A 12,022-nucleotide genomic window follows, 5' to 3' on the forward strand; every position below is an offset into this window, starting at 1 on the left:
AAATCAGACTTCGTCTCTTAGGTCGAAATTAATGCCAAGTTTTGAAATGCACTGGCAGGGGTGGACCAGGGCCCGTTAGAAGTGCTTAGCCGAGGTCCTGGAAGCCTAACCCGGCGTGATCTTGTGCAAAAAGCCGCTGCTGAGCTCCAGCTGGAAGTGTAAAAAGAACCGGGCTGGATCAAAAAAAGAACCGGGCGGCCCTTTAAAATTGCTTAGCCGAGGTCCTGGAACCCTAACCCGGCGTGATCTTGTGCAAAAAGCCGCTGCTGAGCTCCAGCTGGAAGTGTAAAAAGAACCGGGCTGGTTCAAAAAAAGAACCGGGCGACCCGTTAGAAGTGCTTAGCCGAGGTCCTGGAAGCCTAACCCGGCGTGATCTTGTGCAAAAAGCCGCTGCTGAGCTCCAGCTGGAAGTGGAAAAAGAACCGGGCTGGATCAAAAAAGAACCGGGCGACCCGTTAAAATTGCTTAGCCGAGGTCCTGGAAGCCTAACACGGCGTGATCTTGTGCAAAAAGCCGCTCCCGAGCTCCAGCTGGAAGTGTAAAAAGAACCAGGCTGGATAAAAAAAAGAACCGGGCTGGATAAAAAAAAAGAACCGGGCGGCCCGTTAAAATTGCTTAGCCGAGGTCCTGGAAGCCTAACCCGGCGTGATCTTGTGCAAAAAGCCGCTCCCGAGCTCCAGCTGGAAGTGTAAAAAGAACCGGGCTGGATAAAAAAAGAACCGGGCTGGATCAAAAAAGAACCGGGCGACCCGTTAAAATTGCTTAGCCGAGGTCCTGGAAGCCTAACACGGCGTGTTCTTGTGCAAAAAGCCGCTCCCAAGCTCCAGCTGGAAGTGTAAAAAGAACCGGGCTGGATAAAAAAAAGAACCGGGCTGGATCAAAAAAGAACCGGGCGACCCGTTAAAATTGCTTAGCCGAGGTCCTGGAAGCCTAACACGGCGTGATCTTGTGCAAAAAGCCGCTCCCGAGCTCCAGCTGGAAGTGTAAAAAGAACCGGGCTGGATAAAAAAAGAACCGGGCTGGATAAAAAAAAGAACCGGGCGACCCGTTAAAATTGCTTAGCCGAGGTCCTGGAAGCCTAACACGGCGTGTTCTTGTGCAAAAAGCCGCTCCCGAGCTCCAGCTGGAAGTGTAAAAAGAACCAGGCTGGATAAAAAAAAGAACCGGGCTGGATCAAAAAAGAACCGGGCGACCCGTTAAAATTGCTTAGCCGAGGTCCTGGAAGCCTAACACGGCGTGATCTTGTGCAAAAAGCCGCTCCCGAGCTCCAGCTGGAAGTGTAAAAAGAACCAGGCTGGATAAAAAAAAGAACCGGGCTGGATAAAAAAAAAGAACCGGGTGGCCCGTTAAAATTGCTTAGCCGAGGTCCTGGAAGCCTAACCCGGCGTGATCTTGTGCAAAAAGCCGCTCCCGAGCTCCAGCTGGAAGTGTAAAAAGAACCGGGCTGGATAAAAAAAGAACCGGGCTGGATCAAAAAAGAACCGGGCGACCCGTTAAAATTGCTTAGCCGAGGTCCTGGAAGCCTAACACGGCGTGTTCTTGTGCAAAAAGCCGCTCCCAAGCTCCAGCTGGAAGTGTAAAAAGAACCGGGCTGGATAAAAAAAAGAACCGGGCTGGATCAAAAAAGAACCGGGCGACCCGTTAAAATTGCTTAGCCGAGGTCCTGGAAGCCTAACACGGCGTGATCTTGTGCAAAAAGCCGCTCCCGAGCTCCAGCTGGAAGTGTAAAAAGAACCGGGCTGGATAAAAAAAGAACCGGGCTGGATAAAAAAAAGAACCGGGCGACCCGTTAAAATTGCTTAGCCGAGGTCCTGGAAGCCTAACACGGCGTGTTCTTGTGCAAAAAGCCGCTCCCGAGCTCCAGCTGGAAGTGTAAAAAGAACCAGGCTGGATAAAAAAAAGAACCGGGCTGGATCAAAAAAGAACCGGGCGACCCGTTAAAATTGCTTAGCCGAGGTCCTGGAAGCCTAACACGGCGTGATCTTGTGCAAAAAGCCGCTCCCGAGCTCCAGCTGGAAGTGTAAAAAGAACCGGGCTGGATAAAAAAAGAACCGGGCTGGATAAAAAAAAGAACCGGGCGACCCGTTAAAATTGCTTAGCCGAGGTCCTGGAAGCCTAACACGGCGTGATCTTGTGCAAAAAGCCGCTCCCGAGCTCCAGCTGGAAGTGTAAAAAGAACCAGGCTGGATAAAAAAAAGAACCGGGCTGGATCAAAAAAGAACCGGGCGACCCGTTAAAATTGCTTAGCCGAGGTCCTGGAAGCCTAACACGGCGTGTTCTTGTGCAAAAAGCCGCTCCCGAGCTCCAGCTGGAAGTGTAAAAAGAACCAGGCTGGATAAAAAAAAGAACCGGGCTGGTTCAAAAAAGAACCGGGCAACCCGTTAAAATTGCTTAGCCGAGGTCCTGGAAGCCTAACACGGCGTGTTCTTGTGCAAAAAGCCGCTCCCGAGCTCCAGCTGGAAGTGTAAAAAGAACCAGGCTGGATAAAAAAAAGAACCGGGCTGGATCAAAAAAGAACCGGGCGACCCGTTAAAATTGCTTAGCCGAGGTCCTGGAAGCCTAACACGGCGTGTTCTTGTGCAAAAAGCCGCTCCCGAGCTCCAGCTGGAAGTGTAAAAAGAACCAGGCTGGATAAAAAAAAGAACCGGGCTGGTTCAAAAAAGAACCGGGCAACCCGTTAAAATTGCTTAGCCGAGGTCCTGGAAGCCTAACACGGCGTGATCTTGTGCAAAAAGCCGCTCCCGAGCTCCAGCTGGAAGTGTAAAAAGAACCGGGCTGGATAAAAAAAGAACCGGGCTGGATAAAAAAAAAAGAACCGGGCGACCCGTTAAAATTGCTTAGCCGAGGTCCTGGAAGCCTAACACGGCGTGATCTTGTGCAAAAAGCCGCTCCCGAGCTCCAGCTGGAAGTGTAAAAAGAACCAGGCTGGATAAAAAAAAGAACCGGGCTGGATCAAAAAAGAACCGGGCGACCCGTTAAAATTGCTTAGCCGAGGTCCTGGAAGCCTAACACGGCGTGTTCTTGTGCAAAAAGCCGCTCCCGAGCTCCAGCTGGAAGTGTAAAAAGAACCAGGCTGGATAAAAAAAAGAACCGGGCTGGATCAAAAAAGAACCGGGCGACCCGTTAAAATTGCTTAGCCGAGGTCCTGGAAGCCTAACACGGCGTGTTCTTGTGCAAAAAGCCGCTCCCGAGCTCCAGCTGGAAGTGTAAAAAGAACCAGGCTGGATAAAAAAAAGAACCGGGCTGGATCAAAAAAGAACCGGGCGACCCGTTAAAATTGCTTAGCTGAGGTCCTGGAAGCCTAACACGGCGTGATCTTGTGCAAAAAGCCGCTCCCGAGCTCCAGCTGGAAGTGTAAAAAGAACCGGGCTGGATAAAAAAAAAGAACCGGGCTGGTTCAAAAAAGAACCGGGCAACCCGTTAAAATTGCTTAGCCGAGGTCCTGGAAGCCTAACCCGGCGTGATCTTGCCCGAAAGTCGGCCTCTATACTTCCATTTTAGGTACCAGGGGCTATTAGTGTACTTGGTCCCACTAGTCAGTGTACTCATCCAGTTACCCCCCGTTTTCCAAAACACCATCGGCACGTATAAGGGGGGGACTCTTGAGAGAGATGAGGTATATGGCAGCGCAACACCAATCCGCTCCGCGCTGGTTCCCATGTCGGCTACGGATGAATAAAACCAGCCTGTCCCCCCTGGAGCTCACGAGACACGGAATTTTTTCTAAGTGCCAACGGCTCTTCCGAGCAAACGTGTCCGCTCCGGCTGGTTCCCCCGTCGGCCTCGAATGACGAAAAATGCCGGTCTCCGCCCGGAGCTCATGACAAACGAAAAATTTTCTAAGTGCCAACGGCACTAGCGAGCGAATGTGTCCGCTCGGCGCTGGTTCCCGGGTCGAACCCGGAAGACGAAAAACGCCGCTCTCCGCCCGGAGCTCATGACAAACGAAAAATTTTCTAAGTGCCAACGGCACTAGCGAGCGAATGTGTCCGCTCGGCGCTGGTTCCCGGGTCGAACCCGGAAGACGAAAAACGCCGCTCTCCGCCCGGAGCTCATGACAAACGAAAAATTTTCTAAGTGCCAACGGCACTAGCGAGCGAATGTGTCCGCTCGGCGCTGGTTCCCGGGTCGAACCCGGAAGACGAAAAACGCCGCTCTCCGCCCGGAGCTCATGACAAACGAAAAATTTTCTAAGTGCCAACGGCACTAGCGAGCGAATGTGTCCGCTCGGCGCTGGTTCCCGGGTCGAACCCGGAAGACGAAAAACGCCGCTCTCCGCCCGGAGCTCATTACAAACGAAAAATTTTCTAAGTGCCAACGGCACTAGCGAGCGAATGTGTCCGCTCGGCGCTGGTTCCCGGGTCGAACCCGGAAGACGAAAAACGCCGCTCTCCGCCCGGAGCTCATGACAAACGAAAAATTTTCTAAGTGCCAACGGCACTAGCGAGCGAATGTGTCCGCTCGGCGCTGGTTCCCGGGTCGAACCCGGAAGACGAAAAACGCCGCTCTCCGCCCGGAGCTCATGACAAACGAAAAATTTTCTAAGTGCCAACGGCACTAGCGAGCGAATGTGTCCGCTCGGCGCTGGTTCCCGGGTCGAACCCGGAAGACAAAAAACGCCGGTCTCCGCCCGGAGCTCATGACAAACGAAAAATTTTCTAAGTGCCAACGGCACTAGCGAGCGAATGTGTCCGCTCGGCGCTGGTTCCCGGGTCGAACCCGGAAGACGAAAAACGCCGCTCTCCGCCCGGAGCTCATGACAAACGAAAAATTTTCTAAGTGCCAACGGCACTTGCGAGCGAATGTGTCCGCTCGGCGCTGGTTCCCGGGTCGGACCCGGAAGACGAAAAACGCCGGTCTCCGCCCGGAGCTCATGACAAACGAAAAATTTTCTAAGTGCCAACGGCACTAGCGAGCGAATGTGTCCGCTCGGCGCTGGTTCCCGGGTCGGACCCGGAAGACGAAAAACGCCGGTCCTCGCCTGGAGGTCCCAGCAAAATCGGCGAAAAAACGACTAAGTGTCAACTTTCGAAAAAACGACTAAGTGCCCACGGCTCTGCGGGGCTTGTGAGTCCGCCCCGCGCCGGTTCGGTGGTCGGCCTCAAAAAGCAAAAAATCAGCCTCTCTCCCTGGAGCTCACCTCGAGGTACCAGGGGGTGAGGTACCCGGGCTAAGGTGCAGTACCTTTTTTGGTCTTCAGGTGCGCCAGAGTACAATGAAATGGTCCCAGTAGTCAGTGTACTCATCGACTTTCCCCCCGTTTTCCAAAGCACCTCGTTTACGAGTATGGAGGAGATGGTGCTGGTCTCCCCACGGCGTCGGACACGCCGTCCTCGACAGCACAAGGTCGGATAGAAGACCTGGAAAGCGCCGTGGCACGCGCTGGAGGTGGGCACTTTGGCGAAAAAACGACTAAGTGTCAACTTTCGAAAAAACGACTAAGTGTCAACTTTCGAAAAAACGGCTAAGTGTCAACTTTCGAAAAAACGACTAAGTGTCACCTCTCTGAAAAAATGGCAAAGTGTCGCCTCTCTGAAATTTTTCTAAGTGCCCACGGCTCTGCGGGCTCGTGCATCCGAGCCGCGCCGGTTCTGCAACCGGCCTAGAATGACGAAAAATAACGGTCTCCTCCTGGAGCTCACAGCCAATTGTGGCGAAAAAGTGGCAAAGTGCCCACGGCCCTGCCGAGCTTTGGCGTCCGCTCAGCGCCGGTGCCGCAGTCGGCCTCGAATGACGAAAAATGACGGTCTCCTCCTGGAGCTCACAGCCAACTTGGCAAAAAGTTTCTAAGTGCCCACGGCCCTGCCGAGCTTTGGCGTCCGCCCAGCGCCGGTTCCGCAGTCGGCCTCGAATGACGAAAAATAACGGTCTCCTCCTGGAGCTCACAGCCAACTTGGCAAAAAGTTTCTAAGTGCCCACGGCCCTGCCGAGCTTTGGCGTCCGCTCAGCGCCGGTGCCGCAGTCGGCCTCGAATGACGAAAAATGACGGTCTCCTCCTGGAGCTCACAGCCAACTTGGCAAAAAGTTTCTAAGTGCCCACGGCCCTGCCGAGCTTTGGCGTCCGCCCAGCGCCGGTTCCGCAGTCGGCCTCGAATGACGAAAAATAACGGTCTCCTCCTGGAGCTCACAGCCAACTTGGCAAAAAGTTTCTAAGTGCCCACGGCCCTGCCGAACTTTGGCGTCCGCTCAGCGCCGGTTCCGCAGTCGGCCTCGAATGACGAAAAATAACGGTCTCCTCCTGGAGCTCACAGCCAACTTGGCAAAAAGTTTCTAAGTGCCCACGGCCCTGCCGAGCTTTGGCGTCCGCCCAGCGCCGGTTCCGCAGTCGGCCTCGAATGACGAAAAATAACGGTCTCCTCCTGGAGCTCACAGCCAACTTGGCAAAAAGTTTCTAAGTGCCCACGGCCCTGCCGAGCTTTGGCGTCCGCCCAGCGCCGGTTCCGCAGTCGGCCTCGAATGACGAAAAATAACGGTCTCCTCCTGGAGCTCACAGCCAACTTGGCAAAAAGTTTCTAAGTGCCCACGGCCCTGCCGAGCTTTGGCGTCCGCCCAGCGCCGGTTCCGCAGTCGGCCTCGAATGACGAAAAATAACGGTCTCCTCCTGGAGCTCACAGCCAACTTGGCAAAAAGTTTCTAAGTGCCCACGGCCCTGCCGAGCTTTGGCGTCCGCCCAGCGCCGGTTCCGCAGTCGGCCTCGAATGACGAAAAATAACGGTCTCCTCCTGGAGCTCACAGCCAACTTGGCAAAAAGTTTCTAAGTGCCCACGGCCCTGCCGAGCTTTGGCGTCCGCCCAGCGCCGGTTCCGCAGTCGGCCTCGAATGACGAAAAATAACGGTCTCCTCCTGGAGCTCACAGCCAACTTGGCAAAAAGTTTCTAAGTGCCCACGGCCCTGCCGAGCTTTGGCGTCCGCCCAGCGCCGGTTCCGCAGTCGGCCTCGAATGACGAAAAATAACGGTCTCCTCCTGGAGCTCACAGCCAACTTGGCAAAAAGTTTCTAAGTGCCCACGGCCCTGCCGAGCTTTGGCGTCCGCCCAGCGCCGGTTCCGCAGTCGGCCTCGAATGACGAAAAATAACGGTCTCCTCCTGGAGCTCACAGCCAACTTGGCAAAAAGTTTCTAAGTGCCCACGGCCCTGCCGAGCTTTGGCGTCCGCCCAGCGCCGGTTCCGCAGTCGGCCTCGAATGACGAAAAATAACGGTCTCCTCCTGGAGCTCACAGCCAACTTGGCAAAAAGTTTCTAAGTGCCCACGGCCCTGCCGAGCTTTGGCGTCCGCCCAGCGCCGGTTCCGCAGTCGGCCTCGAATGACGAAAAATAACGGTCTCCTCCTGGAGCTCACAGCCAACTTGGCAAAAAGTTTCTAAGTGCCCACGGCCCTGCCGAGCTTTGGCGTCCGCCCAGCGCCGGTTCCGCAGTCGGCCTCGAATGACGAAAAATAACGGTCTCCTCCTGGAGCTCACAGCCAACTTGGCAAAAAGTTTCTAAGTGCCCACGGCCCTGCCGAGCTTTGGCGTCCGCCCAGCGCCGGTTCCGCAGTCGGCCTCGAATGACGAAAAATAACGGTCTCCTCCTGGAGCTCACAGCCAACTTGGCAAAAAGTTTCTAAGTGCCCACGGCCCTGCCGAGCTTTGGCGTCCGCCCAGCGCCGGTTCCGCAGTCGGCCTCGAATGACGAAAAATAACGGTCTCCTCCTGGAGCTCACAGCCAACTTGGCAAAAAGTTTCTAAGTGCCCACGGCCCTGCCGAGCTTTGGCGTCCGCCCAGCGCCGGTTCCGCAGTCGGCCTCGAATGACGAAAAATAACGGTCTCCTCCTGGAGCTCACAGCCAACTTGGCAAAAAGTTTCTAAGTGTCACATCTCTGAAAAAACGGCTAAGTGTCGACTTTCGAAAAAACGGCAAAGTGTCACATCTCTGAAAAAACGGCTAAGTGTCGACTTTCGAAAAAACGGCTAAGTGTCGCCTTTCGAAAAAACGGCTAAGTGTCGCCTCTCTGAAAAAACGGCAAAGTGTCAACTTTCGAAAAAACGACAGAGTGTCGCCTCTCTGAAAAAACGACTAAGTGTCGACTCTGAGAAAATGGCAAAGTGCCCACGGCTCTGCGGGCTCGTGCATCCGACCCGCGCCGGTTCCCCAGCCGGCCTGAAATAAGGCAAAACCAGCCTCTCCGCCTGGAGCTCAGAGCCAACTTGGCGAATATTTTCTAAGTGCCCACGGCTCTGCGTGGCTACGGCGTCTGCCCAGCGCCGGTTCCTGGGTCGAACCCCGAGGACGAGGAATGCCGGTCTCCGCCTGGAGGTCCCAGCTTAATCGGCGAAAATTTTCTAAGTGCCCACGGCTCTGCCGGGCTCGTGCATCCGACCCGCGCCGGTTCCCCAGCCGGCCTGAAATAAGGCAAAACCAGGCTCTCCCCCTGGAGCTCAGAGCCAATTGTGGCGAAAAAACGACTAAGTGTCAACTTTCGAAAAAACGACTAAGTGTCAACTTTCCAAAAAAACGGCTAAGTGTCGACTTTCGAAAAAACGGCTAAGTGTCAACTTTCGAAAAAACGACTAAGTGTCGCCTCTGAAAAAACGACTAAGTGTCGCCTCTCTGAAAAAACGACTAAGTGCCCACGGCTCTGCGGGGCTTGTGAGTCCGCCCCGCGCCGGTTCGGCGGTCGGCCTCAAAAAGCGAAAAATCAGCCTCTCTCCCTGGAGCTCACCAAAAATTTGTCGAAATTTTTCTAAGTTCTCCTCGAGGTACCAGGGGGTGAGGTACCCGGGCTAAGGTGCAGTACCTTTTTTGGTCTTCAGGTGCGCCAGAGTACAATGAAATGGTCCCAGTAGTCAGTGTACTCATCGACTTTCCCCCCGTTTTCCAAAGCACCCCGTTTACGAGTATGGAGGAGATGGTGCTGGTCTCCCCACGGCGTCGGACACGCCGTCCTCGACAGCACAAGGTCGGATAGAAGACCTGAAAAGCGCCGTGGCACGCGCTGGAGGTGTCACTGTGGCGAAAAAGTGACTAAGTGTCAACTTTCGAAAAAACGGCTAAGTGTCAACTTTCGAAAAAACGGCTAAGTGTCAACTTTCGAAAAAACGGCTAAGTGTCAACTTTCGAAAAAACGACTAAGTGTCGCCTCTCTGAAAAAACGGCAAAGTGTCAACTTTCGAAAAAACGACTAAGTGTCAACTTTCGAAAAAACGACTAAGTGTCACCTCTCTGAAAAAATGGCAAAGTGTCAACTGCGAATGTGGTGGTGCATGGAAGGAAGTGGAGGACGGCCGCCTCCTTAAACACAGGCCGAAGAGGAGCGTCAGGGCCGGCTCCTTAAACACGGACCGAGTGTCGCCCTTAACACAGACCAAGCGGAGGACGGCCGCCTCCCTAAATACAGGTCGAACCGGAGCGCGAGGGCCGCTCCTTAAACACGGACCGAGTGTCGCCCTTAACACAGACCAAGGGGAGGACGGCCGCCTCCTTAAACACAGGCCGGAGAGGAGCGTCAGGGCCAGGCTCCTCAAACATGGACCGAGTGTCGCCCTTAACACAGACCAAGGGGAGGACGGCCGCCTCCTTAAACACAGGCCGGAGAGGAGCGTCAGGGCCAGGCTCCTCAAACATGGACCGAGTGTCGCCCTTAACACAGACCAAGGGGAGGACGGCCGCCTCCTTAAACACAGGCCGGAGAGGAGCGTCAGGGCCAGGCTCCTCAAACATGGACCGAGTGTCGCCCTTAACACAGACCAAGGGGAGGACGGCCGCCTCCTTAAACACAGGCCGGAGAGGAGCGTCAGGGCCAGGCTCCTCAAACATGGACCGAGTGTCGCCCTTAACACGGACCAAGGGGAGGACGGCCGCCTCCTTAAACACAGGCCGGAGAGGAGCGTCAGGGCCAGGCTCCTCAAACATGGACCGAGTGTCGCCCTTAACACGGACCAAGGGGAGGACGGCCGCCTCCTTAAACACAGGCCGGAGAGGAGCGTCAGGGCCAGGCTCCTCAAACATGGACCGAGTGTCGCCCTTAACACAGACCAAGGGGAGGACGGCCGCCTCCTTAAACACAGGCCGGAGAGGAGCGTCAGGGCCAGGCTCCTCAAACATGGACCGAGTGTCGCCCTTAACACGGACCAAGGGGAGGACGGCCGCCTCCTTAAACACAGGCCGGAGAGGAGCGTCAGGGCCAGGCTCCTCAAACATGGACCGAGTGTCGCCCTTAACACGGACCAAGGGGAGGACGGCCGCCTCCTTAAACACAGGCCGGAGAGGAGCGTCAGGGCCAGGCTCCTCAAACATGGACCGAGTGTCGCCCTTAACACGGACCAAGGGGAGGACGGCCGCCTCCTTAAACACAGGCCGGAGAGGAGCGTCAGGGCCAGGCTCCTCAAACATGGACAGAGTGTCGCCCTTAACACAGACCAAGCGGAGGACGGCCGCCTCCCTAAATACAGGCCGAACCGGAGCGCGAGTGTCGCTCCTTAAACACGGACCGAGTGGAGGACGGCCGCCTCCTTAAACACAGGCCGAACAAAATGACACAAAGTGTCAACTGCGAATGTTGTCCATCCAAGGAAGGAGCGTGATGCCCGGCCGGCTCCTTAAACACAGGCCGAGAGTCGCCCCGGACGGTCCGCCTCGCGGCGCCCGTCTGCTCGGATAAAATGACACAAAGTGTCAACTACGAATGTTGTCCATCCAAGGAGGGAGCGTGATGCCCGGCCGGCTCCGAAAACACAGGCCGAGAGTCGCCCCGGACGGTCCGCCTCGCGGCGCCCGTCTGCTCGGATAAAATGACACAAAGTGTCAACTGCGAATGTTGTCCATCCAAGGAAGGAGCGTGATGCCCGGCCGGCTCCTTAAACACAGGCCGAGAGTCGCCCCGGACGGTCCGCCTCGCGGCGCCCGCCCGCTCGGATAAAATGACACAAAGTGTCAACTACGAATGTTGTCCATCCAAGGAAGGAGCGTGATGCCCGGCCGGCTCCTTAAACACAGGCCGAGAGTCGCCCCGGACGGTCGCCTCGCGGCGCCCGTCTGCTCGGATAAAATGACACAAAGTGTCAACTACGAATGTTGTCCATCCAAGGAGGGAGCGTGATGCCCGGCCGGCTCCGAAAACACAGGCCGAGAGTCGCCCCGGACGGTCCGCCTCGCGGCGCCCGTCTGCTCGGATAAAATGACACAAAGTGTCAACTGCGAATGTTGTCCATCCAAGGAAGGAGCGTGATGCCCGGCCGGCTCCTTAAACACAGGCCGAGAGTCGCCCCGGACGGTCCGCCTCGCGGCGCCCGCCCGCTCGGATAAAATGACACAAAGTGTCAACTACGAATGTTGTCCATCCAAGGAGGGAGCGTGAGGCCCGGCCGGCTCCGAAAACACAGGCCGAGAGTCGCCCCGGACGGTCCGCCTCTCGAGGCGCCCGCCCGCTCGGATAAAATGACACAAAGTGTCAACTACGAATGTTGTCCATCCAAGGAGGGAGCGTGATGCCCGGCCGGCTCCGAAAACACAGGCCGAGAGTCGCCCCGGACGGTCCGCCTCGCGGCGCCCGTCTGCTCGGATAAAATGACACAAAGTGTCAACTACGAATGTTGTCCATCCAAGGAGGGAGCGTGAGGCCCGGCCGGCTCCGAAAACACAGGCCGAGAGTCGCCCCGGACGGTCCGCCTCTCGAGGCGCCCGCCCGCTCGGATAAAATGACACAAAGTGTCAACTACGAATGTTGTCCATCCAAGGAGGGAGCGTGATGCCCGGCCGGCTCCGAAAACACAGGCCGAGAGTCGCCCCGGACGGTCCGCCTCGCGGCGCCCGCCCGCTCGGATAAAATGACACAAAGTGTCAACTACGAATGTTGTCCATCCAAGGAGGGAGCGTGAGGCCCGGCCGGCTCCGAAAACACAGGCCGAGAGTCGCCCCGGACGGTCCGCCTCTCGAGGCGCCCGCCCGCTCGGATAAAATGACACAAAGTGTCAACTACGAATGTTGTCCATCCAAGGAGGGAGCGTGATGCCCGGCCGGCTCCGAAAACACAGGCCGAGATTCG

Source organism: Syngnathus leptorhynchus, unplaced genomic scaffold (assembly GCF_054491065.1).
Source record: "Syngnathus leptorhynchus isolate UIUO unplaced genomic scaffold, UIUO_Slep HiC_scaffold_96, whole genome shotgun sequence".
In the NCBI taxonomy this organism is placed as follows: domain Eukaryota; kingdom Metazoa; phylum Chordata; class Actinopteri; order Syngnathiformes; family Syngnathidae; genus Syngnathus; species Syngnathus leptorhynchus.